Here is a 23,838-nt window from a genome sequence, read left to right as displayed (position 1 = left end):
ACACACCCCCACAGATCCACAAGTGGGGGGCGGTGCGATTTACTGGTTTGCACCTCTGCTCTGAGTTCCCAGCTCTCTCCAAGCAGCTTCAGCTTTGGGCTCCCAGCACCGAGCACGGTCAGCTCTCAGAGCCCAGAGAGACGAAGACGTGGGTGCTGCTCGCATGGGGGGCAGACACCCCGACACGGCTGGTGATCTCTCCCACATGCCCCAGCTGCGGTGCTTGGGCCACTCCCTCCTGGCGGCTGGCAGCCTCCATCTGCTGGGGTTCCTCCCACGTGGGTCTGGCTGAACCCCTCCTACGGGCAGCAAGGGAGACCTGGGCCGCCCCTCATTACTGAAAGAATGCAGGCCGTGCAGGGCTCCCAAACGGCAGCCTTGGCCATTTCCTCTCTTTACACCCCCTTCCTCTGAGCACATGACAGGGAGGGGCCCAGTTCCATCTCAGGGTTCCTCCATGGGGTCCCCTGGGCATTGGGCCTCTCTACCCTGACTGCCACTGTCACCAGGTCCCACCATCTTTCAGACTGTCTGTTCTCTGGGGCTCCCCCCTCATCCTCTCTTGTTTTATTTCTTTCAACTCCCAACCAGAATGCTGGGTGGTTTTACCCCAGAGCACAAGTGGGGAGACTGAGGCTCTGACATGGAAGTCACCTGCCCCGGTCCCACAGCTGCCCCAGAGACCATGTTCTCCTGGCCCTGGCCTCCCCCTCCGCCCCCAGGCCTTCCCTGCTGGGGACACTGAACGTGCCTTCAGAGCAGGGAGACGCAGGACGCTGGGCCGCCTCCGCCTCCTCTGGGCCCCACGGGTTCCTCGGTGCTGCCCAGAACCACACACAGCTCTGGGAGGAACGGGGAACCGCGACGCACGGGTTTATTTGCCAGGAAAGCACAGGCCTAACTCAGGAGGCCTGACTATGGACTTTATGAGAGGGAGGAGGGAAGCTTGTGCTGGATGAGGGAAACCTCGAGCCAGAGGACAGGGCTGGCATCACACAAAATCTGTCCATGGTGAATGTGACCTGGGACACCACCCTGAACCGTCCTATTTATAGTCCTTTGAAATATGGCTTGGGAAGGGGGGACTTTGTTCTTTTGGCCTCTTATCTGATTCTCCAGAACAAAGGGAAGGGAAGTGTAGGAGGGAGGCTGGTGACCAGCTGTTGGTGTGGGCAGTGAGAGCAGACACACGGGGCCCAGGAAACTTCTGGCCCATGTGCCCGGGGGGGAGACAGTCGTGGTGGGGTGGGAGGGGTCATCGCAGCCCCCAACTTGACCCAGCCTGGGGGACCTTAGGTCAAACGGCCAATGCCCATGAACTTCGGTTTTCCCAACTGTCAAAACACCAATAAGAGAAATGACCACAGAGCCCTGTTTAGGTTAAAGGAGTCCAAAATGTCCAGTACATGGTATTTCCTGGGCAGAAACTCAGGAAGGAGAAAAGGGCGGACGGCAGCCAGAATTCACAAAACCCAGCACAGACTTGCTCAGAGGGAGGTCTGCAGGAGCCCGTGGGCGCGGGTGGTCTGGGACACGGGGGTGATAGCGCCCACCAGCAGCCCGGCGCAGGGGGTCTGTGGGAGACCCAGCCGCTGGGGTCCCTGGCGGCCGGCCTGCGGAGGGCGTGGGCGTCTCGCTCTCTAGGACACCCTGAGCTTCCCAAGCCGGGAGGAAACCCAGCGGGGAAGGACTTGGCAGCTTGAAACTGCGGGCTGGCTTCCAGCCCTGGCTCTGCCTGTTAACAGGCTGAGGAACCGCACAGGTCGGGCCTCTGTCTGAGCCGTCTGCTCAGCTATGAGACAGGGGCAGGGAATACCCACAATGCCTTGTCCTAGGTGTGCTCACCTGACCCTAGGGTCCAGTGGGCACATCACAGCCCAGCCCACGCTTTCAGCCTTAAATTCAGATATCCTCGAAAGTTGCATCCTACCACCTTCTCCGGGAAGCCCTCCGTGGTTGGAAGCTCTGTGTAAGGAAGCGCTGCCTCATCCACAGAGGTGTCCAGAGGACAAAGGGTCACTGCGTGGGGCACAGATCTAGTGATCAAGCGCACAGAAAAACCACCACGTGGGAGAGCGAAAGTGAGGAGCCAATTTGTGGGAGACCAAGCAAGGGGCCTCTAAACTTGCATGGTGTTGAAGATGATGGGAGCACGCACTTAGAAAGCCCTTAGGGTGGGCACCCTGCAGGGCACAGAGAGGTAAAGCAGCTCCCTCAAGGTCACACAGCTAAGTAGTGGCAGAGCCAGTGTTTTTTATTGGACAAATCAATGAGTGAGTCAGAGAATGAATAATTGAAATCTTGGACTAGGGGAAGGTTGAAACAAGGGCACCGCTAAGCCTCTTTGCAAACGCTGGGATTCTACGATTCTTTCTTGTTTCATGCTCTGCAAATACGCCACCTCTGTCACTTTGTTATCATTCAATCTACTCACACACCCCTTCCTTCCACCCACTCCTGTAAAGGTCACAGCTTTTGACACCACGGCCCCCCTCAGAGAGTAAGAGAAACTTCCTCTACTTCATCCCAGGGGCAGGTCTGCAAGGAGGCAGACATACTCTGCTACCCAAAACTGCTGTTTGGCTTGGGAGAGACATCGGCTTAATTTTTCTAATCCTAGAGTTCCCAGATCGGTTTTCCTCGGCTCAGTTTGTTCCCGGCCACAGGTAGAGAAGGAAAACTAACAGCAGACCTTCTGTTGGCACCAATTCTTCAAACAACTCCGAGAGGCTTGTTTTTCATTTGAAATTTCTCTTAGGCGGGGGTGCATGATCTCATGGGCTCCTCAACTCCTCTTTTGGTTTAATTTCCTTTTTCGCCAAAAGACTGAGGTTTGAAATTTCAGATTTTTGCTTTAGGAACGACCAGGAATACTGCCCCCCCCCCCAAACAAGGACATTCTTGTTTGTGGTAGCGCCTGTGTTTCCCAAGCAACCGTCTTTCTTCATCACACTCTCCACCAGGTGGTAGGAAACAAACGGAGGTTTTGGAGGGAGGGGAGGGGGGATGGGTGAGCTTGGAGGTGGGTATTATGGAGGGTATGTACTGCAGGGAGCACTGGGTGTGGTGCATAAACAATGAATCTTGGAACACTAAAAAACTAAAATTAAAAAAAAAACACAAAAACCAAAAAACTGTTTTCAAGGAAGAACAACAAGCAGACCTTTCTCTCCATTGTGACGATGTTATTAAAAGGGAATTTTCCAATGTTGCCAGAGCAACTTTTACTAATCATTTTACTCGGAGCAGGCCCTGGGAGCTGGGTGGGTTTACACGCCTGGTGACAAACAGACTAAGCCTTCCTGCTCACAGACCTGCCTGTGCTCTGCGACCAGCTCCCAGCCCTTTCTCAATCCCCAGGCACCGTGGGGCTCTCTGAATTCCATGTATGACAACAACCCAGAGGATGAGTGCTTGTAACCAACAACACTGGGACTCCACGCAGATTTAAACTCCCGCCAGACAGCCACGGTTTAGCTTAAGAAACCCATCGAGCAGCACAAGTGGGGAATCTGGGAAGAGGCTTGGAGCCCCACCCGTGGACTGGGACAGATACCCGGTGTGATGTGTTCTCCATCCGCACCCCTTAGGGAAGCTGCCTCACCCTTCCCAGTCTCCCTGATGTAGGGATATGCGATGATCCCAGGAATTACACGGGTGGAGATTTGGCCGTTAGGAATTTGGGCTCTGCCAACTTTCTAGCTATGTGACTTGGGGCAAGTGGCTTCACTTCTCTGAGCCTCAGTTTCCGCATCTGTAAGATGGGATTAGGGAAAAAGTATGAGCAGCAATTTTATAGGGCTGTTATGGAGACTAGGAAAGTCCTATTAAAGGAAAGGTCAAGTCCGCTGATGGAAAGCATGCATCCTGGCCCAGCCCCATGTGGAGATGCTGAGAGTAGACCCTGGCCACAGGTAACCCAAGACAGCCATCACTTAGCCTCCACAGTTCAACTCTTGGGTTTTTCTAGGAAATCCACCAACAGAAAGGATATTCTTTGAACTCCATGTCAAGGACAGAATGCACACAACCTCCCAGCTCCCTGACAGTTCACCACTCCACCCCGCAAAAGACTTACAAGCAAGACCCCCGGTTCCCGGGATCTGCCAGTTGTGTCTCTCCCTTTCTCTTTTAAATTCTCTTTCTGCCTTTATTCCTTGCCTTTGACTTCGTGTGCTTGCTGACTTCCTCACCTTAACAAGATTTACATACAAAATAACTACAGGGTTGGGAAATCAGCTAACCGAATGTCCGAGTTTTTTGTTGACAGCTTCTTTCGGGGGCTTCCGGGGTGATCTGCCTCCCTGGGCCCACACCCCTTCACCAGCAAAACCTTCCCTGGGCCCCTCGCCCAGGCCTCCCTTGGGGATGGAGCGTTCCGACTTCCTAATGCCAAAGCTGGTTCTCGGCCAAGTCCGCTTCTGGTTCCGGTTCATGCGGACCTACTCGATGGGAACGGTAAACTGTCGGGATAGTTCAAGGTGAGAAGGTGAGGGCTGGGAGGGGTGAGCTGAAGAAGACGTGTTGGAAGCATGGGCGCATGCCCTCCCACTTGGCAGAGACGTAATTTTGGGCACACAGAAGGAAAATCTGCGTGCAGGGACCGTGTGACCTCGGGCCAGTCGCTTCCACTGCAACATGGGAAAGACCCTCATCCTAGCCCAGCACTTAGACGAGGTGGAGTCCAGGCAGAGTCAGGGTTGCAGATGCTGATGGCTGTGAACGCCGAGCTCAGGGGTTTCCATTCTCAGACCATGGGCGGCTCTCTGAGGATATGACACTCAAGAAAGGGAAGGGGGGGACACAGCCCTTCATCACCAGGCCAAGCGATTCGCGGGCTTTATTTTGGGCTCCAGTCGAGCCTTCCAAGGAAAGACGTTTTCTTTTCTTCTTTCCTTTTCTTTCCTTTCCGCTGAGCCTTTTATCTCTGAAAAGGTAAATGCCCAATTAGATGGATTTTCATCTGTCATGTGGAGTTGTTTTAGGCTCTTTGAGCATGAAACAATATTTTGGAGTCATTCCACCCTCTCATTTAGAGAGGAAGCTGGGTTTGCTTTCGTTGTGGTTCTTCTTTTTTCTTTTTCTTTTCTTTTCTTTTTTTTTTTTTTTTTTGGTTGAGTTTTTCTCAAGAGCCCTCTGCTAAGTAAATATTCATGAAGGGAATTTTTAGCCACTCTAGTTTGTTAGTTCAATGTGGACTCAAATGGATTTTTTTTTTTTAATGTAGCAAAATCTATCACAATGATATCTATTTGGGTTGAAGCTTTTGACAGTAGCTGGTGAAATTCAAAGAAAGGATTTTCTTTGCAGACCCACATGGGGACCTACCAAAAGTCGTCTGAAACCCCTTTTTTAGTTCCGCCAATAATTTGGAATGTATGTTCTTTCCTTCTCAACTTCTCTGGATTACTGAGATTTTTAACTTGTATTTTATATTCTTTTAAAGGCTCCAGAATCAGACCTGGTTAGATAACTTTTACATATTTTAGAGGAGGAAGAAAACAGTACACACATACACACATGTACACACACACACACACACACACACACACAGAGTCAGAAGAAATGGTTCAAACATCCCCAGGTGTCCTTGGAAGGAAAAAAACTTTTAAGATACAAATATTCAAACAGTATTATCTGATTATGGAATAGGCCAGAGGGACAAGACGGAGTACAGCCAGCCCCCACACCCCAAGTCGGAACCTTGGTCCTCTCGGGGAAAAAAAGCTAACGTCTATTGAGTGACTCGTTCATTTTTCACATCAACTGTACAGAGTATCGTCCCCATGACAAAAGAGGAAACTGAGAGCCAGGAAAGGTAGGTGATGTGATCCCTGAGCAGTAAGTGATAAGCCTCAGACCGCAAAACCTTAATCCTGAAGCTATTCTGCTTCTCAAAGATGCTTCCTAAAACATGATTTTTTTTATTCATTTGGGGTGGGGAAGCCTACCAGGGGGAGGGGCAGAGGCAGAGGGAGAAACAGACTCCTCGCTGAGCAGGGAGCCTGATGATCCCAGGACCCAGGAGCAGGACCTGAGCCAAAGGCAGAAGCTGAACCGACTGACAGGGCCACCCAGGTGCGCTGAACACATAAAGATCTTAGTAATAACATCTTCCTCTTGATTCTTGCATCTCACTAGGGGAACAGAGCACAATGGTTCAAACTTGGGCTCCCACCAGTGGTATGGCCCTGAGCAAGGGAGCTCCTTTCCCACCTCCAGCTCTGCTCTTCCAGGATCCTGGGACCACCCAGGCCCCTGGCTGCTGAGGGATCAAAGGAGATGACAGGTGAGTGCAAGGTGGGTGCAGACCTGTCCAGTTCCTGAGAGACTCCGACAAAGGAACTCCCTGGCTCTTGGTGGCACAGGATTGTGAAAAGCAGGCAGGACCGGGCAAGGGGGCAGCCTATCCTTCTGGCTGTGACCTGCCAGGCTGAGGACAGAGGCTTTCCTCAGAGGCTTCGATGAGCTCTGATTGCCACACTCCTGGTTCCCCTCACCCATCCCTCCATCTGCCTCATGGGGGCTTGGGTGGGGGGCGGGTGGGAACCTGCTCAGGTCCTGCTACATTCCTTGCTGCTCTGGAGACATTCCTTTTATGAAACTCTCTGCTCCATTTGTTTCCTCCCGGAACCCGGAATGAGTCGATGTTTAAAATACTTGCCCCTGTTCTGGGCATACCCTAAATGCTTAATAAAAATTAGAAGCTCCTGAATTTATTACCAATGAGGCAGGTTCATGGCCTCATCCTATGGGCCCCTCCCAAGCCCCCCGGGCAGGGTGGGAATTGTACAGTGCCATCTACCTACTGAGGAAATGGGAGATTCTGAAGTTCAGGGACTTCAGGGACGTACCCAAGGTTCTCGGCCAGGAGCAGGTGGAATGGGACAGGACCAGGAGCTAGAAGTTCTGAGTCCTAGGCCAGTGGTTGCCCTGCTTGGATCCACTTGACTCAGAAGGAAGTATCCTGACCCCAGTGTCTTATCTAAGGCTCGTCCCAGTGTAAATTAAACCATGGCAGATGGTTCCTGACTATAGATAGATTGAAGTATATATAAATAGAAGTATACTGACCCCAAACACTCTTCCCAGTATAAACCATGATAGATAGTTCCCTCCTGGTGCCTCCAACTTGGGCACAGATCACACCTGTTAGTCAGCAAGACCATGCAGGAGGGGCCCAGGGTGTGCAGCACCCTCACCTGTGTACTCCCCTCGGGCCCCAGATATCTCTGTTCCTAGTAATTTCCTGTGTTGTGCTCTAGAGATCAAGAAACTTTGAGTTTCTTTACCAATCCTCAGCAATGAGGAAAAACAAGCTGTACTCTAATCCAGTCATTAGGCTTGTTCTTTCCAGTGGGGGTCATTAACAAACCATTTAACATTAACACCAGCCTCTTATGTCAAGTGTTCTTCCACCAGCTTTCTAGAACATTCCACCTTCTGCCAATTTCTCTATTTCTCACATGCTCTGTTTGGATACTGTGCCTCGAGCATTGAGCACTTTCCATGCTAACCCTCCTGCACAGGCTCTTAGCTGGGCTATCAGGAGGCCCTTCCAGGGACAGGCTCCCGAGCAGGAACTTTGATCCTCACTGAGCATCCAGAGAAAATGACCCACTGGCACTTCAGCCCCAGCCCCGGAGGTGCAAGGCTTGCTGAGCTCACACAGTTAGATGCAGTCCTGTGCCTGAAAACTTGGGCACTGTCCCCGCACACGCTGCCTGCCATGCCTTTAACCCCATCTCCCGAGACAGCCATTTAAATCTGAGATCAAGCATAAGGACAAGGATTAAAGACAAAGCACTGAATTTTATTTTTCTTAAAGTAAAGCAAAGCAGGTAGTCTCTATCTTACATGCTATCACTGCGATGCCCATGACCCTGGGAAGATCACAATTCAAGGTCCTGCACTCCGGTGAGAACCATGAAGAACAGACACGCCTATGCCTGGTCTGTTATTTTATTTTACTTTATTTTTCTGGGGCACGTGGGGCGCACACAACTTTAATTAGATACTGGTTCAGTGCATTGAAGAAAATACCTTTGCTTTCGAAAGTCTGGTTCTCCTAGGTATTCAGGCTCTATCTTCTCAGTGAATCCTCCTGTAGGTCTCATGAGGCAGAGAAATCCATTCTCTTCTCTGTCCCAGCCCTCTCACCGCACGCGCACGTGTCCACCCTGTACAAACCACTGCAACATACTCTTCGTGCCCCAGGGTGCCTCCCCACCACACGGTGACGTCTGGGGGCAGGCAGGGGTCGGAGGGGGGAAGGTTGGATCACATGTTCTTTCAACCCTGTATTTTCAGCATCTTGCACGATGACCAGAACGTAATAAATACCTAATAAATATTGGGTCGACTGAAATCAAAACAAAGAAACCAATAACAAGACCCAAGAAACAATAAAACCCCAGGCCTCCCAAGGAATGCCAGTTTCCAATGAGGAAACTGAGACGTAAACCTGCAGGAAAGAATATGGGTTTGGGGAAGGGGAAACAGAGAGGGATCACCTAGTTGGGAGCTTAGGAAACCAGGGGGAGTTCCAGGGCAGCTCTGTCACCCAGGGTCCCATGATTTTCCCTCTGGGCCTCAGTATTGTTTTCATTAATATGAAAGTTTAATTGAAATAATTTCTATGAAAATTTTCAGCACCTGGAATGGGAATAAAATTGGTCCTAGTGAGGGCACCAAAGCTCCTCTTGGCCACATGCATCACTGGGAGTCTCCACAAACGTCACCTCAGCTCTGCCCATGTTCAGACCCCAGAGTCTGAAACTTCTGGGCCAACTCAACGTCCAGTGCTGAGAATTGCGGGTAAATGACTTCACTGATTGGGCGCGGGCTCTGGAGTCTGGAGCACTCTCTGTAAGGGAAGGGAGGAGGCCCCGCACGGATGGCCCTGTTTCTGTGACACCAGGAACGTCTGGAAGGTTCTGAGGATGGAGCTGGAGCAGAAGCAAGCAGGGTGCAGGCTGTCTTCATGAAGAAAGGCTTTAACGGCCCAAGGCCATGTCAGCAGAACTGCAAGCCTCTCATTTTGCAGAGAGTGAAACTGAGACCAGAGCCTGGAACAGTGTGGGTGCCAAGTTACAAAGCAATTGAGCGCTGGCCCTAGGGGACTAGAGTGGGCTTCCTCTGGGGCCCAAGGCTGGCCTTGTGTGCCCAAATTAGAGGAGGGAGCTCTCAGATCCTTGGGTCTGCAAGGGGAGTATGAAGTTTCCACACACGCTCCACAACTGAACAAAGTGCCTGTGAAACTTATTCCAGAATTTTCTGTGACTGGGCCAAGCAGCTACTCCAGTGGCCAGTGGCATCCGTCCTTGGTACATATAGGATTTACTGGGTAGCAGGATAAGGAGATGACTGGTAGATTTTTTTTTTCTTTTCTTTCCTTTTCTTTTTCTTTTATTTCTTTATTTATTTTTTTTTTAACTTTGGTTGCTTTACATGGTGTGGGAGGGAGCCTGGGGAGAGGGTTAGGGTTTAGCTCCCTTAAGACAAAAAGCCCTGTCCAAATATAACTCCTCTGAGTCAGCAGCCTACCACAAAGCAAGGGACTCAAGCAAGGTAAACTGACTGGGTGACTCAAAGAAGCCCTTTCCTGGAGGTTGGGGAGGGAGAGCTGCTGAGAGTTTGCTTCCAAAAGATATCCTAGCCTGGGGGGCTGCTTGGTGCAGAGGACCACAGAGACCCACCTGGCACAAAGCCACACAGACCCCTGCAGCTCCAGGACTCACAAGGATTTTTCAAGGCCAGACCCACAGATGGATCCATCCCACCATACCTTGGGGACCAAAGGCTCCAGATAGCCAATTCTGTGGAGGTCCCCAACTTCAGCAGGGTGCTGGTAAACCCAGCTGGGGGAATGGCCAGTCTGTGCCTCCAAGTGGGAACCCAGCCCTGCGGTCAGTGAGAAGGCCGGTCAGAAGTCAGCCTCCGCTGCTGAGGCAGAGCCTGGAGCAACAGAATCCACGCCCCCAGAGAGCCCTCGGCCCTCACTGCTGGCAACACGTCCTGTTTCCATTCTCAGGGCAGCATTCAAGAGGCGCCCTGCGGCCTGCCAACCCAGTAAGGTGAGGGCAAGAGCCTGCTTCTGTCCAGGCCCTTGCCCGGCCCCGGCGTAAAGCCTGGATGGTAAATGTGAGACTAGGAGAAGGCAGAGGCGGCACATTTCCAAGCTCGTGGAGTTGTCCAAAGACAGAGGAAGGAGCCCCCTACTCATTCTGTTATTTATTTATTCAGCAAAAACAAATTATTTGTAAGATGAGATTCCCTTTCCCAGATTTGAAGTCAAAGGTCACACGGACGTGCACATGGAGTGTGAATGTGTAAACGTGCATATCCCTACGTGCACACACATTCACACAATGACATGTAACACTGTGTGCGACACATCTGGAAAGTCACAATAAGGACCCCGTTTTACAGGCACGGAAACAGGTTCGGAGAGTTTCAGTCCCCCCCCTCCCCCCGCCCCCCAACATCAGAGAGGGACATGGTGAGACACCGGGATCTGGGCAAGGGCGGGGGAGGCTGGAATGGTGAACTCTGGTGGGTATTTTTAGCCCACCACGGGATTTCAGAACTTGGCCCGGCCACGGTGTCTGGGGCAGGAGGGGAAGGAGCAGGAAGGGGTCTTGAGGGAGCCCAGACACCCTCTGAGGCCCCCTCCCCACCTCCGAGCCAAGCGGCAGTTTCCAAAACAGCCGGCAGGGGGCAGTGCATCTTGCCTTTTGCGAAAGTCCCGGGCGCCCTAACGCAGCTCCGGGGCAAGACCACCAGGCGACTCCGCCCTCAGCTTCTAAGAAAGCCCAGCTTTGAACCCGGCACCTAGTAGGTGCTCAAGGCACGTCTAGAAACCTGAAGGGCTGGATTAGGTGGATTCACATGAATTCCGAAGAGGAAATAGGGAGGACAAGGAGAGAAGGGGCCATCCGGCCCCTGTCAGCGCATTTCATCCACAGGCCTTTGCCAACAGCCTTTCCCTACTGTGTGTCTGGCGCGGTGGCGACGACTCCCGGACAACCTAATTCCCTGCTAAGCTCGTTCTCCCCGCACTCGCCCCTCCCATCCCAACACACACACTCGGCCTCAGAGCAGGGGTGGGCGCTCGCTGCCTCCCTAGCGGACCATCTCAGCCCAAATCTGCGGGGCCTGCGAGGAGGGTGAGTCAGAAGAGGCGAGGAGTCCCCAGAGGTGGGCACGTGAAAGCCAGGGGGATGCCTGAGGCGGCCCCGCGGCAAGGGGGTCACTGCCGTCAGAGACGAGGCTGTCTCCGGCTGCGGGACACGCAGAGCCCGCGAGACGCAGTGACGCGCCCAGCCCCCACCACCCGCTCACTTCTGGGCGCGCACGTGTCCACCCGCCGAGCGCCCCCAGCAAGCCCCGCGAGTGGCCGGCGCCGGCCAGGACGTTCGGGCGGCAGGCTGGAGGGACTCCTGGCCCCCGCCGCCGCGCAGAACCCAGACTCTGCAGACGCCCTTCCCCAGAGACCGGGCCTCAGGGCAAGGAGAAGGCAGACCGAGCGCAGTCTCAACCCCCATCTCAAGTTCAGCCGCACTTCCTCCCGCAAGGTCACGCTCAAACACACTCACGCCGGGCAAAAGGAGGAGCTCAAAGTTGCGCCACGGTCCCGATTCCGAATCTAGCGGTGGCCCCATCCCGGCGCACTGCCCCAGAGTAGCGGCCGCCCGCCCCCGCGCTCTCGCAATGAGCGGCCCCGGCCCCGCGCGGGTCACACACCCGAGAAACGCAGACAAGTTGCTAACTTTTGTCAGATTATTCGCTGCAGCTGCGGCGCCTAACGGGGTTGGGGCGGACTCAAGAGTTTCGAGTTGCCACCAGCACCACCCCCGCCCCGCTGCCCTGCGCCCACCCAACCCCTCCCTGCCCAGCGCGCCACGTCCAGCTACCGCGCCAACTTCTCCACGGTCTCCGGAGCAACGTGGGCCGGCGGCGTCCCCCGGGGGCGATGGCCACCTCCCGGATGTACTCCTGCTCGCAGCGGATTTGGAGGCTCGATCGCAACACCGTCCCGCCGCCTCTGGACCGGATCACCCGCAGCCTCCTCGCGCCCCCGCGCCCCTAGCTCCCACTCCGAAGCGCCGGAGCGAGCCGCCAAGAAGGGACTCATCCCAGCCGCGGCCCCGCTGGCCGCTTCGCCCTCTGGCGGCCCCGACCCGGGAGATTCCAGCCTGGCGCCGGTGCAGTGTCACTAGGGCCACCCCGGGGACCGCTGCCCCGGACCCGGCGCAGGCTCCCCGCTGAGGTCCCAGCAGCTCTTCTAATAACGGCTGAAGATCCCGGAGCCCCAGTCTCCTCCTGGACCTCCTCCCTCTCCCAAAGACCCCAGTGACGCCGTGGCTGGGGAAGGGGTCTCCCGACGTCTGTCTTCCTCCGGGCGCCGGGGGTCTTCAGTCCCACTTCCACTGTCACACCCTCCTAGACCCCTCCCGACCACTTCTGTTCCCGGCTCCGGGCAATCACCCCTCCACTCGGAGAACACACTCGAAACTGCCCGAGCCCCAACTCCGGCGGACGCAGCCCCCCGCGCACCCCGGCAGCGTTGGGCTCGGCGCGCTCACTCACCGCAGCTGGAGACACGCTGGAGTTTCCGCGGCTTTGGGGATGAGGGGCTCCGAGGAGAATAAGGGGGGGTGTCCCGAACACTCGCCCCCCTTCCAGCTCACGGCGCTCCGTCCTCCTCTCCCTCCTCCTCTTCCTCCTCGTCCTCCTCTTCCTCCTCCCTCTGGTCTTTGTCTTTGCAAAGTGTCGAAACTGTCTGGCATAGTGGAGCTCCGCCGGCAGAGGCTGGAGCCGGGAAGAGGAGAGGCGGGGTGAGGATGGGAGCGGTCTCGAGAACACCTTCCCCCGGGTGTAACGGGAGGGGCGGGCGGGCGGGCGGCCGGGGAGGGGCCCTTCCCTGGCCGGCCGGGGCCGGGAGCGGGGCGCGCCGGAGCGAGGCGGGCGCCTCGGCGGCGCGCGGCCCTCCCCTTCCTCCGCCCAGCGCCCGCCCCCCGGGCCCGCGCTTCCCCCGCGCCCCCTCCGCCCGCTCTCGGCTCGGCTTTCCGCTCGCTCTGGGCTTCCTGCGAGCTCCGGAGCCACGTGTACCGCAGCCGGCTAGCGGAGGCCAGGCTGGGGAGACGCCGGAGGCGGCACGGGGACAAGATCGCCGCCCAGAGAGGGCTCTGCAGGGAGAGCTCTGCCACTCTCCGCGCCGAGGCCGCCGCCCACAGGCTGGCGAGACGAGGGAAGAACCGCCGGGGGACCTGTGGGGTCAGCCCCGGGGAGGAGGCGACGGGCGCCCACCGAGAGGACGTGCCGGTGCCCCCGAAGAGCCCGAGATGGGCGCGCACCGTAGCAAGAAGAGGCCGATCCCCCGCTGGCGACCGGGCAAAGCCGCCGACTTCCTCTAAGGGCGCGGGACTCGAGGTGGGATTCGGGGAGGGGAGGAGCGCGGCGGGGCTGGGGCCCGGGTAAAGGCCGAGCCCTGGCCCTGTTCCGAGCCGCAGAGCGGCCCCCGCCCCGGCTCGCCTGCCCGCCGCGGGTTTTTCCTCCTAGATGCGGAGGCTGCACCGCTGCGGTCCAGAGGAGGGCGAGCGCCAGGTAGCGGGACTCCAGGCAGGGGCTGGACCCAGGGAGGCCTGGGACTGGGGTTCCTGAGACCGGACCCCTTTTTCTGGCTCAGGTTTGGGGCTCAGGTTTGCCCTTTCCCTTTTAGAGGCATTGGAGACATCTTGCTCAATGGCCGAATGCCAGGCTTAGAGATTAAATGCTGGACACAAGGTTTAAGAGGCATTAAAAAAAAATGCGGCTCTACAGCTTTTATCTCCTCACAGGGATTGTACCTCTTTTACAACTTTTTTGGAGCAGTGCTAAGAGGAAAGAGGCACAGTGTGGCCTCAGGGACACTTCATTCTTCCGGCTTCCGTTGCTTTCCTTGGAGAGGTCAGTCTTTTGCGGTGGAAGGGGGGTAGCTCCCTAGCCCATCATCCTTCAGGGGGACGCTGTAGTGTGTGCTTCAGACTAGGGCCAGCTGGATGGGACTTTCTGCCCCTGATCCTGCCTTGCCTTCGTTGGATGTGTGGTCTTAGACTCGTTTAGGTAGCCCTGTGCCTCAGTTTCCTCTTCTGTGAAAACGGGCCTACTAGTTGTCTAGCCCGTCAGGTTGTTGTAATGATCAAGTGAATCCATACATGTTGAACCTTAAAACTATGCCAGTCATATAATAAGTACTGAGTGAAAGTTAGCTGTTTCGATGGTGGGCCTCCTGCCTGCGCCTCCACCCCTGGGCAGGGAGGTGGCCTGCCCCAGGGAATGGGTAAAGGTTGGTCCAGGAGAGCTCTTGGCCTTGGGGAAGGAAACGGGGAGCTCTTCAGAGCAGAGAGAAGTAGAAAGGAGCAGATTGAAAAAGAGGGGGAGGAGAGAGGGAGAAATTCACCACTAGGAAATTAACTACTTAGTAGTTGGGACTGTACCATCATTACCTAGCCGAGCCTGGAGAAAAGACCAGATTGGGCAAGTAAGTGGCCCCGATCAACCAGCTGTTTTTTCCACTTGCAGCCAAGAACCAAAGTCAGCACTTAATTTCAGCCCCGGGTTCTTGGCAGTTCCCCTAGGTGACTCCACAGTGACATGGGAATTCCTAATTAAATGACTCTGTGGTGAAGCATGCATAAATCATCACCATATCTGTAAAGATGAGCATCCCAGGCTCCTATGGGGTAACCTGGCAAGGCTTTTTTTCTGGCCCACATCCTTTCTGTTGTAATATAGTTCTTGGGAAGTAGGAGAGAGGGCTCCCCCACCCTCCTGTTTACTCTAGGGTTGTGATAGGCCGTGGGGACAGCGCCTCCAAGGCCCCTGGACCTTTCCGGGGGCCCACATCCAGGACTGTGTGTCACAGCATTCCCCGTTGTCACCCTGAGCGTGTCTCCCGACATGCCCTGCCCAAGAACAGCCGTCCTAGTCATTGCTGGGAGTGTCTGCACAGTGAGTGCCCCCAGGGAGCCCCGACATTGATTTAATGCTCACACACACCCTCCCCCACGTACTCTGAGCAACTACAAATCTCTCAGTAATAATGGCGAAGGAAATTGATCTCGTCTTCCCCCCACCCCCTTTCTTCACGCATCAGATGGAAGGATCCTAATGGGCCCCGATGCCATCTGGGTGATTAGGCAGAAAGGGGCCGCCTGGCTTGTCAGCGGTTAAGTTCAGAGCTGCTGTGTACTTGGTGGCTTGTTTGGAGCAGTGTTTTCCTTACCATGGTTTTGGGGGCCCCACTTTCCTTAGATAAAAGGAGTGACAGAGGGATGTACTGAGGGAAGCTGGAAGGAGAAAGACAGTCTTTCTCACTCCAGCTCTGGCTCTGCAGCTCGCCCTCTCTCCCTCATCTTTCTCCCCTTCCTCTCGCCCTCTCGCTGCTCTGTTCTCTCCCTGCCCACAGTCATTCTCTGTTAAGCCCTGGGGTCCGCCCTACCATTTTTCTGGTGGTTGCAGCCGCAGCCCTTCTAAGTCCTGATGACTGTCAGAACACTCCTTCCAGTTTCATTTCCCACTGTTCATTTATTTTGGGTTTTAGTTTTTCCAGGAGAGGAATCTGATTGGCAGGGCTCACTGGGTCATGGGTCATCAACAATCCCAACCATGAACAGGCTGCCCAGGTGGTGTGTGCCCATCTCAAGAGTAAGCATGTGAAAGGAGAGCTGTACGTTTTACATCACAGGGAATGCAGGACGCAGGACCCTTCCACCCCTGGGAATCTTGGGGGCATTTGAGCCAGCAGAACAGACACACAATCACACTCTACACTAACGTATATTATACCCCACATCCATGCTAAGGCAGCTGATTAATCTTGTCCTATCATGAACACCCTCTCCTTTGCGCCAGAATTCAGCTCAGGCAGACGTAGATTTAATCCCTGTTTGGATCAACAAGATAAAGAGAGAAATATACTGTGTCTTCTAGGAAAGGAGTCCTCTTGAGTCCTGGGAATCTTCTCTTTACTTCCAACCGTACATGAACATGAAAATATTTTTAACTCAGTAACTCAGTTCCTCTGGAAGACATCTTGTGCCGATGAGGGGAGCCAAATCAAAGCTTAGTAGATCCAGAGCCCTGATCACACCATACCTGAAGCATACCTCTAGACTTTCTGTTGTATGAGTCAGTAGAGTTCTTTTGTTTAAGCCACTTTGGGTCACGGTCCTGTTACTTGCTGCCAGATGCTTGATAACTGATACAAAGGATCTGACTGTAGCCAGATTCATTTTTCCTGAAACCACAAGGCATTCCCAAGCTCAAAATCCTTAAAACTTCAATGGTTCCTATTGGCTGAGGATGCAAATCCAAACTTCTGAGCCTAGCAATTTCTCTTTTTGAGCCCTGTGTAGCAGACAGGATTCAGTCCAGGAGCTCTGGTTAAATGACATTTGTTATGTCCTTGAAATCAACATGGATCTCCATCTTGGTGGGCCCCTGAAGATTTCACTAACAGCCATCATGGGGCTCCCCAGCCCCTGTAGTATATAAAGATCTGGGGGTCTCATGCAAGGCCTGGTGTCTCTGCTTCCTAGCCGTCCTCGCTCTATCAGCCGAGCCTCTACTGTTCTGGACTATGGGACCCATAGAGGATCCTGGCTCCTAAACATGTTTGTCCCTAGGTTCAGTCTTCTTGGATGTGATCATTTCCTAGCACTGCGATAACAAATTACTACAAACTGGGAGACCCCAAACAGCAGAAATGCGTTTTCTCACAGTTCAGGAGGGCAGATGTCTGAAATCAAGGTGCCACCAGACTTGGCTCTTTCTGGGAGCTCAGATAGAGAGAAATCTCTGAGAGAGAATCCATGCCTCTCTCCCAGCTTCTGGCGGCTCCCGCAGTCCTTGGCCTTCTCTGGCTTGTAGATGATCTCTTTGATATCTGGCTCCCTCTTCACATGGCTGCACATGTGTGTGTGTGTGTGTGTGTGTGTGTGTGTGTCTTTCTGCCTGTCTGTCTGTCTTCTGCTGTGGTGAGGACAGGAGTCATTGGATACTTTGGGCCCGCCCTAATCCACCAGACACTGTGCTAAGTGTTGGGGACGTGGAGGTGGACACAACATAGTCCCCAGCCTCCAGGAGCCAACGCTCTGGCAGGGGGCCGGAGTTGCAGGGAATTCCAACACATTCGGGCTGTGCTGTGATAGGCTAACAGGTGGGCACTTACAGGGTGTTGGTTCACAAGATCGGGAGTATTTGGGGTGAAATCTGAAACTGGCCCCGTGCACAGAAGCCAGGGAGAGATGAAGGAAAGAGATTGGTGAGTGTCGGGTTTAATAAGCAAAAGAATTTACTTGTAAATCTTATCTTGGGGGCCTCGAGATGAGTAGACCTCTGAACCTACCTTCTAGAATCTTAGAAGTTTATAGAGAGGCTTTAATGAGGTTCAGTGATAGACACTGTCCGAATGGTCTCAGCAACACCTGGCCCTCTGAAGGCTGTGCCCCAGAAAAGAGCTCCCATTATGGGAACAGGGTGTGGTTGAGGCAGGGTGTACATTCAAGGACAAGGGAGGGGATGAAGATCCTCCACCTGCCCTGGGCCAGCTCTCCTTTCAGCTGGCGGTCACGTACCCTGGATGAACTCCTCCACCCGGGGGTAACTCCTGGGGACAGGTGTCCTGAGATCTCTGGGTGAACTAGGGTGTATGCGGTGTGTGGAATGCATAAGCTCCTCCAGTCACCCATAGCCTTGCAAAGCAGGCGGGGCGGTCTGGGCTTTATCCGGAGAGCCATTGGCGTCTCGGAGACTTCACGTTTGGAAAGAGGCGCTGGGGACACAGTGATGTCAGCATGCCTGCCAGACCACTCGGGCAGCCTTATCCAGACTGGAGGCAAAGTTCCAATAATCCAGGTGTCCGGCCTCTGACCTGAGAAGGTGCAAAAGCCTGGGCAGAGGCAGATGAGTTTCAGAGGAGAGAAAACAAGCAAAACACACCCACAACAGGTCGGGGGCCACGAGAAGAGAGGAACACTTCCATCTCTGCGTTGGCGACAAATCCGGCAGGGACAGCTACACTCTCCAAAGCCCATCCCCTACTTCTTTCTTGCAACAGAGTTACATAGTTAACACACACACACATGGAGGGGCACAGGACATCTGGAGAGATGACAGCCATCTTTCATGGCAAGACCAGCATGAGTGTGATGGGGCTAAAAGCTAGAAAAATCTCTGGTCCCTGAAGGCAGTGCTGAGGAACGGATTCAGTGCTGGCAACATCTTTTTCCCTCGGATCCCCCGGTCTGTGAAAGGAAAACACACAGCCATCCTGGTCCTATTTCTAGAAAGTACTATAGTGAGAGATATGTAGATGGTGGATGGCAGCCATCTCCAAAACACGGCACCTCAGGGAGGAGAAAGGAGTACTTTTTCCACCTGTCACATTTCTTTGTTTGTGGGACCTTCCTTTGTGGTTTGTTCTGCTTACCAATCTTGCAAAAATCGTCCCCCAAACCAGAGGCATGAAACGGTAGAAACATTGCATTTGATCCTGGGGTTGGGGGGGTCAGGAGTTTGGATGGAACCCCGCAGGGTGGGCTAATCTCTGCCCCACGTGTCTGGGAAGTTGAGGTTAACTGGAATGGCTGAGGCTGTTAGATTCGCAGGCAACAGGTGGTGGTGGAAACCAGATATGAATGGGAGATCACCTGGGGACGTTGAGGAAAAGGAAGAGGGACAAGGTCGGAGCCCTGAGGATGGGGTGGTTGTCAGTAAATGGTTATGGAATGAGTAATTCATTCAAGAACATACCTTTATAGATAGCCCCCCAGGTCAGTGGCTCTTCCTTCTGACCCCAAGCAGGAGAAGGATCACAGCTAAGGGAATCTCCAGTTACTTCCTGGAGCCAGAAAAGGAGTCCTTCAAGTCTACTTCTCAAACTTCAGTGTCCACAAGGATGCCTCCAGGAGGCTTATTCTAAACAAAGAGTCCTGAGTCCCACTCACAGTGATTTGAAACTCACTAGACCTGCGGCGGGGTCCAGGACTCTGACTTTTTAAATAAATCCCTTTTGTAATAATGGCCACAGGGGCTGGGTGGACAGCACTCAACCTGCGACATCCCAACAGGGCTGCGGACAAAGCGTTTTTGATAAGATGTTCTGGCCCCAAGTGTCGGCTCTGCTACTTTGTAACCATCTGACTTTGGACACTTTCCTTTGTCTGATGACTTTCTTATCTGTACCATTAGGAGGTTGAGTTGGAGCAATGTTTTCAATTTGTGCTCTGTCGGACCCAAGGGGATTGCACACTGGGTATCCACCTCCATTAATCCATTTAGCAAATATTTATTGACTGGCTGGATACTGGGAATATTATACTCTCCATGATTAATTATCATCACGGTAGTTATTTCCAAAGAGAAGCACAAGACGGGCTAAAAGGAAGCCGACAGAGATGACTTAAATTGTGCGTGCCCTTCCGCTTAGGATGCCGTTTGGACAAACTGTTGTCAGGATGGAAACTACCGGCTTAGATAATCTTAAGTGTCCTCATAACCAGAAACCTTTTGTTCCATGATGTTTTTCAAAGAATTTATTTCTGAGTAAAGTCGAAACAAGCAGAATGCAATTACTGTATTTGAAATATGTCAAGGACCCCAAGGTTAACACTTTCATTCTTGAAAAGAAATTGTGGGCTCTTTAGGGATTGAAAATGGTCTATATCATGGTTTTCTGATATTTAAGAACCAGCACCTTTACCTGGGAGATTGAAGGAAAGAAGAGACAGCGAAACCGAAAGGCAGCCCTGTGTGCTTGCTGGAGGAGACAGCAAAGCAGGGAGGGTAGGACAGGGGCTCCAGCCGGACAGATGATTTGCACTTTCTGAGCCTTCTGGTTTTTGTCTGCAGAATGGGCAGATGGTACCTGCCTCCAGAGTCGTTTTAAGGAGAAAGATTATATATAAAAATTATTAGTTCAGTGCCAGATACTTAGTAAGCATTCAATAAATGATGGCCATTATTAATTTAAGTATCTTTCTTATGCATATTATACTTGTCAACATTCCTGCAAATGTTTTATAGATGAGAATGGAAAAGTACTCAGTGTGGGAGCTGCCAAATACCAGGGCTTTGCCAGACCAACGGCATCTCTGGGGTAAGAAAGCCTTATAATTCCCTCTTTTCTAAATTACATGCCCCTGGAGCTGGCCTTACCATTTTGAATTTGCCTGCACATCCTCCCTTAGCCCCACCAAGGAGAGCTAGTTACTTTTGCTCAGTAAAAACCAAGCCTATATCCAAATTTGAGATAGTGGGGTTATACACTGTCCAAACAGTGTATAACAGCCTTATACACTGTTGAGAAATTGCAAAGAAGCCCTGAAATAATTTCTTTGTATTTTTTTTTTTTTGGAGTCGAATAGGCTAACTTGCCTTAAGACTAAACCAGCAAGCATCTTTTTGTTCTCTTCTCTCTTGATCATTAAAACCACAGGGAGACTGCACCCAGGTGGGGGGTCCTTCTAACACTTACCGGTTTGTGGAGAGCAGCTGCACATCTGAGCTTGGGTGAAGCATGAGGCTGCAACTTCCTTTTGTCTAAAATGAGAGTAATGACGGACTTCACCCCCTAGGCTGTTGGAAAACTTAAATAAGGTGGCTTTTAGACAGCCATGCACATAGTAAGTGCACAGTAAGCTAACTATCGCTATTTTCACGTGTATTGATGTACTAGATATTTTGGTGTTTGGTTGTATATGTGGAACTGCAAACTCATCAAATATAAATTAATGTTAGTTTCTTGCATTTAATGATCCGCATGTAATGATTCTGGAGGCAGCTGAATCGACCTTGATGTTGTGTTGGGATCTATGGCCTCAGTTTTAAGAGATGTGACATCTGCTATGGATTTGGGGTGTCAATTTGGTAAAATCCTGTAAGGCATTGGGGCGCCTTAGGACTGTAGTCTATAACCAGACACGGGAGAAGGCGGAATTCCATCAGGTGGTAAAACAGCTGGCTGGCAAAGAATCCTGCTGTCTGGGGAAGAATTTGGAATTTCACCATGCAAACCAGGTGGGAGTGTCTATAGCGGTTAGGATTGGGTTCCATGGCAGAAAACACCACATCACAGTGACTTAATCAGGTAGAAGTTAATCTTTCCTTTTTCTAAGTCCTGGGACACAAGGTTTACTTGGCATTCTACAGTGTCAGAGACCTAGGTTCCATCCATCTGGTTCCACAGTTGGGAACACCATCCAGCCCCAAAGGACTTCCTAGTCCAGGTTGGCTGCTCCAGCTCTGGACGTCAAATCTGTATTCCAGTCATTCAGAAAGAGATGAGAACAGGCCCTTTACCTTTAAGGACATTTTCCTACAGAGAGCCCACAGCACTTCTACTTAGGAGCTCATTCCCCAGGCCACTCCCAGCTGCCTACCGCAAGGGACACTGGGAAATGTAGTCCTTATCCTGGGAATGCATGCTGTGGGAAATGGATGTTTGGGGACAATTAGCAGTCCCTGAAGCAAGGTTAGAAGGGGTTAGAGCACTCAATCCAGATGCAGGGGCAAGAGCACAGAAGCGAATCCCAGGTGCACAGTGTGGACTTGGAATAGCTTGTTGCTATAGTAACTAGAAAAAGCCTGAAGGTGCCAACTGTCATGACAAAAAAAAAAAAAAAAAAATTGTCCTTGTCCCTCAGACCTTGTGTTCTGGCCAGAAATCTGATCGATAAGTTCGTAAGTTTAGGTCGGTCCTAACGTGTGATGTTGAAACAACTTGTTTATTCTGCTAGTGCTGACCGTTTTCCACCCTGGCAAAGGTTTGGAACATATTATACAGAGTGAAGAGAAAGGAAATCCCAGAAGTAATGTCTGTGGGGAAACGAGCATATGTTTGGTATTTGAAGTCTGTGGTATAATAAAAAGAAAAAGAAAGTGTTTTGATACATTGGAGTCCAATTAGCCTGATAATGCCATTTTAAAATGTAACTGAGCAGTGGTGTAATTTAGACTTGTAAATTTCCATTGAAAAGTTTTTTAAAAATTAGAAAGTTTACCATGTCTGATTGTTTAGAAGAACTGGAGAGTCTTCAAACTTAGTTATAAGTTGAATGATAACTTCATTAGACGTTGTCAATCCTTAGGCAGGCTTTTGTCACTTCGGTTTAAACAGTGGAGGGGATTTAATGAATGGGGCTCTTACCTGGGCCAGTCCTTTGAAGTTAGTTAGGGTTCTTCCAACACTGAACAAGAGACTCCTTGAAAGTAGTTGTTAAAATATAGTCCATGTTGAAAGACATTTGTAGGTTGAATTCAAAGAAAGACCTAAGGAAAAAAAAAATTTATTAATTTTAAAAAGTTTTGTTGTTTAAGTAATGTCTACCCAATTTAGGGCTGGAACTCGTGACCTTAAGATCAAGAGCGGCAAATTCTTCTGACTGAGTCAGCGAGGCACGCCCAAAATGGATTTTTGAATGACTTTCATATTAAAACATTTTTCAATGTACAAAAGTCTCGTAACAATAATAATATAATAATAAACAACACAATGCCAACTTGAACTTTTTCCTGTTTTTATTTATTCATATACAAAATAAGAAGGCTCTGGGGACAGGTTCCTTTTTTTTTTCATTTTGTAGTGGAGCTCTTTTTTATTTGTTTATTGCTTCACACTAAGTCTTCTGTGGAACCCTCTGTCGCCCTGTGTCCTGAGAAATGCCTCTCCCCCATTCCAAGTAGTTCTCAGAGACTTCCAGCCATGAGACCCTCCCCTTCCTCAGTTCCAGGTGGCAGGCGTCACACACTAAGCTTGTCATGCTTGCCACTTCCCTGAAGACACCGTTCCTTACTTCTTTCCACCTAGAGCACTAAACGTTACCTCCCTGCTTCTTGTTTTTCAACATAGTGGTCAAAAGCATTGATTCGGAAACCAGATTTCATGTGTGTTCACATTGTGGCTCAGGGGCTACCTAGCTGTGTGACATTGGGTTTATTACTTAACCTCTCTGAATCTCAGTTTTCTGAGCTATAAAATCGGCATTGAAATAGTGTCCACTTTCGTATTTAGTGTTGTTCTAAAGCTTAAGTACATTAACAAACGTAAAGTTCTTGGACAGACAGATGGTAGGTGCTTGATATAGGTTTATTATTATTGTTAGTTGTTGAGCCTTCCTTTAATTTATGTAGAGTGAACCCACATTTTTCCATTGAATTCCTTTTGCCCTCCTTACTTTTTCACTGTGGACTGTTTCTGTTACTTGCAAGCAACATTTTCTGGTGGGGACAACCCTGGTAGAAAAAAATGATATCCTCAGTGCAGGGGAAGGGGAGCCCTTGGACCTCCTTTACCTGCCACAGCAGCTTATCATCCCCTCCATGGATCATGGACACAGCTTGAGACCCACCAACCAGATCCAGTCACGTCAAGGGCTCCTCGGTCTAGGTGCTCTGATATTTTTTTCTCCGGTTATACCTGCAGTCCTGGCCCTAAGATTTATGTGTTAAGTAATGACCTCAAAGTCTGGACAAATATGCAAACATATTTGTGATGTTCCCAAGAATTTCTTCTTGTTAAGACAAAGGAATAAACTTATAATTTTATAATATATTCGGGAAGGGTCAATTGAAAAAGGGAGGAGAAAGGAGGAGGAGAAGGCGGGGAGGAAGAGGAGGAGGAGGACACCGTCAGCAGCAGCATCTTGGGACTCCCCGGACATCCCATTGACCCCCTCAATGTGTTCTTCTGTGATCCCCCCTCATGTGCAGGATAGAAGTGACGCCACGTCAGCAGGGCACGGAGACCTCCCTGGACTGCCCTTGGCCGCCTCCCCATCCTAAATCCTGTTCCTT

At 51.8% G+C, this 23,838-nt stretch overlaps 1 long non-coding RNA gene across 1 annotated transcript; it reads left to right on the top strand.

Annotated features, from left to right (window-relative positions):
- The first annotated feature begins 13,033 nt into the window (after window positions 1-13,033).
- Window positions 13,034-22,550, top strand: LOC308342541. The gene is made up of 4 exons (XR_013966805.1): window positions 13,034-13,434; window positions 13,842-13,950; window positions 20,071-20,143; window positions 22,382-22,550. It is a non-coding gene; the product is annotated as an uncharacterized lncRNA (long non-coding RNA).
- Window positions 22,551-23,838: the final 1,288 nt, after the last annotated feature.

Source organism: Martes martes, assembly GCF_963455335.1.
Source record: "Martes martes genome assembly, chromosome: 4".
NCBI lineage: Eukaryota > Metazoa > Chordata > Mammalia > Carnivora > Mustelidae > Martes > Martes martes.
This window is presented reverse-complemented; position numbering and strand designations above follow the sequence as displayed.